Here is a 3,811-nt window from a genome sequence, read left to right as displayed (position 1 = left end):
CGCGCCCGCGCCCGCCTGTGGCCCCTGGGCCACTGCCAGGTGGGGCCTCGCGCCCCTGAGCCACTGCCCCTGGGCCCGAACCCCCTATGGGCCACAGACAGGTGGGCCCCCGCGCCCAGAACGTAAAAAAAATGAAAATGATTAAGAAAAATTTAATTTAATAAAAATATATAAATAAATAATTAAGATAATTAATTAAGATAATTAATTAACTTAATTAATCCTGTTAATATTAACTAAGTAAGATTAATGAACTTAATAACTAATTAACCTAATTAACTACTGTTAATTAGCTAACAGCCCCTGACAGGTGGGACCCACCTGTCAGGTTGACCAGGTCAACGGTCAACGTTGACTGCTGACGTCATGCTGATGCATTAATTAAATTTCGAATTAAATTAATTTCTTAAATTCTAAAAATGATTTAAATATTTAAAATTTAATATAAAATAAACCGTAGCTCGGATGGAAAAACTTTGTACATGAAAGTTGCTCAGAACGACGAGACGAATCCGAATACGTAGTCCGTTTGTCAGCCACACGTTCCTAGCATAGCGAACATGGAACTTTCCCCCTCCGGTCCGTTTGTCCGAAAACGCGAAACATCGGGTATACTTTCCCGGATGTTCCCCCCTTCGCCGGTACCACCTACTGCCGCGTTAGGACACACCTAGCACCGCTCATTTTCATGTCACGCATCGTCATGCTTATGTTTGCATTGTATTTACTGTTTCTTCCCCCCTCTTCTCTCTGCTAGACTACGAGACCGACGCTGCTGCTGCCCAGTTCGACTACGGAGTTGACGACCCCTCCTACTTGCCAGAGCAACCAGGCAAGCCCCCCTTGATCACCAGATATCGCCTATTTTTCTCTATACTGCTTGCATTAGAGTAGTGTAGCATGTTACTACTTTCCGTTATCCTATCCTGATGCATAGCCTGTCCTTGCTTCTACTATTGTTACCTTTACCTGCAATCCTACATGCTTAGTATAGGATGCTAGTTTTCCATCAATGGCCGTACATTCTTGTCCGTCTGCTGTGCTATACTATCGGGCCGTGATCACTTGGGTGGTGATCACGGGTATATACTTATATACTCTATACATGATACCTGTGGTGACTAAAGTCGGGTCGGCTCGTAGGAGTACCTGCAAGTGGATCTTTGTGGCGGAGCAACAGGGCAGGTTGAGACCGCCCAGGTGAGAGGTGGGCCTGGCCCTGGACGGCGTCCGCGGTTACTTCAAAATAACACGCTTAACGAGTTCTTGGTATTTGATCTGAGTCTGGCCATTTGGTCTATACGCACTAACCAGCTACGCGGGAACAGTTATGGGCACTCGACGTCGTGGTATCAGCCGAAGCTCTTCTTGACGTCAGCGACAGAGCGGCGCGCACCGGATTGGACTGGAACGCCACTAGGCTAGGTCTGCTTCCGGCCGCCCTCGCAACGTGTAGGTGTGCAATGGGCGATGGGCCCAGACCCCTGCGCGCATAGGATTTAGACCAGCGTGTTGACCTCTCTGTTGAGCCTAGGTGGGGCTGCGACGTGTTCATCTTCCGAGGCCGGGCATAACCCAGAAAAGTGTGTCCGGCCAAATGGGATCGAGCGTGTTGGGATATGTGGTGCACCCCTGCAGGGAAGTTTATCTATTTGAATAGCCGTGTCCCTCGGTAAAAGGATGACCCGGAGTTGTACCATGACCTTAAGACAACTAGAACTGGATACTGAATAAAATACACCCTTCCAAGTGCCAGATACAACCCGGTGGTCGCTCTCTAACAGGGCGACAAGGAGGGGATCGCCGGGTAGGACTATGCTATGCGATGTTACTTGGAGGACTTCAATCTACTCTCTTCTACATGCTGCAAGATGGAGATGGCCAGAAGCGTAGTCTTCGACAGGATTAGCTATCCCCCTCTTATTCTGGCATTCTGCAGTTCAGCCCACTGATATGCCCCTTTACACATATACCCATGCGTATGTAGTGTAGCTCCTTGCTTGCGAGTACTTTGGATGAGTACTCACGGTTGCTTCTCTCCCTCTTTTCCCCCTTTCCTTTCTACTTGGTTGTCACAACCAGATGCTGGAGTCCAGGAGCCAGACGCCACCATCGACGACGACTCCTACGGCACTGGAGGAGCCTACTACTACGTGCAGCCCGCTGATGACGACCAGGAGTAGTTAGGAGGATCCTAGGCAGGAGGCCTGCGCCTCGTTCGATCTGTATCCCAGTTTGTGCTAGCCTTCTTAAGGCAAACTTGTTTAACTTATGTCCGTACTCAGATATTGTTGCTTCCGCTGACTTGTCTATGATCGAGCACTTGTATTCGAGCCCTCGAGGCCCCTGGCTTATATTATGATGCTTGTATGACTTATTTATGTTTTAGAGTTGTGTTGTGATATCTTCTCGTGAGTCCCTGATCTTGATCGTACACCTTTGCGTGCATGATTAGTGTACGGTCAAATCGGGGGCGTCACAGAAACATCTTATAGTTATATCATGTCTTCCTGTTTACATAGTCATCATATTTTGAATTATGTCATTCTATTATGTTTAGTTAGCCATCATATATGTGAAAGTGTGTCATGCTCTCCTGTTTAGTTAGCCATTATACATGTGAAATTGTGTCATGCTATCATGTTTGGTTAGACAACTTAAATGTGAATTATTTCATGCATGTTTTATTCCCTACTATCCATTGCACCTGTCTATGATACACTGTTTGTAGATTCAATTATTTTTCTTGTTTATCACTGACTTGGAGGGGGTGATGGCAGTATCTATGGGAGTAAAAACACGGTCTTTAGAAAAGATAGTGCTACCCGTCAATGCAGATAGAACCACGATTGTACTTGCCCAAGAACCAGCCCCACCACACATAAGCCAAACTCACGTGGATTGTACCCCTAGCCAGTTCGACAGAGAACCAGCTACACCCCTTCTAACGCCAACCCCAGCAGATAGTAACCCAGTTCAAGTTGACACGACACCGTCTCCACCACAGAGCACCTAAATATGAGCAGTTAGTAAGGCAACTGCAGTGCCCAAAGCACAAGGACCACCACTCTGAACCCCAAGTCAATGCTTAAAGCAGAAGAAGAATTGTTCTCAGGTCAGGTTCCGTAGCTATGGTTCATACTCCTTTGCTCTTGCATCACTGTATTTACTCATACCAACTAATTTCAAATTTGAAGGATGCAATTGAAACTCCAATGGTGCAACAGGTATTTTAAACATGTTGCTTTATCTAGTTTGCTATTGTAACTTGCTCTATGTTGATTTTTGTTTCAATTGAATAAATAGTTATGTTTTCATGTCATGCACATTACAAGTGTTGTTAGTGCTGTGTAGTTTCCCACACTTATATTCTGTCGATGTTGCTTTGTCTTAAACAGATATGATTTGAACTGTCTCTATCTTGATTTGGCAACATAAACTAGAATGATATAGACCATACGGTGACCATAGTACATAGATATATGTTTGTTTCATGTTGTTATCCTGTCCACCTTACTACTAAACTGGTTTACCAAAATGAGTTTCATATACATCATAGTAAACCTATGATTTGTCTACTTGTTTGTCTTTTAGAATGGGACAAAATATTGGAGAAGAGTACCTCGTTATGCAATGGTAAAGGAAGTAATGCAGATAAGGTTCAAGATAGTGATACATCCTTGTTGGTCTCCAAGAAAGCTGATAAAAAACTATCTTGAAGACAGTGAGACAACCCCAAAGTCCAGTCTTGATGTAGTGTTCGAGTTACTGGCCACTACTGCTGGCACAAGCTCTTCGAACTCGTTGCCTG

This window comes from Triticum aestivum, chromosome 2D (genome assembly GCF_018294505.1).
Source record: "Triticum aestivum cultivar Chinese Spring chromosome 2D, IWGSC CS RefSeq v2.1, whole genome shotgun sequence".
Classification (NCBI taxonomy): Eukaryota; Viridiplantae; Streptophyta; class Magnoliopsida; order Poales; family Poaceae; genus Triticum; species Triticum aestivum.
Note: the sequence above shows the minus strand (reverse complement) of the source record.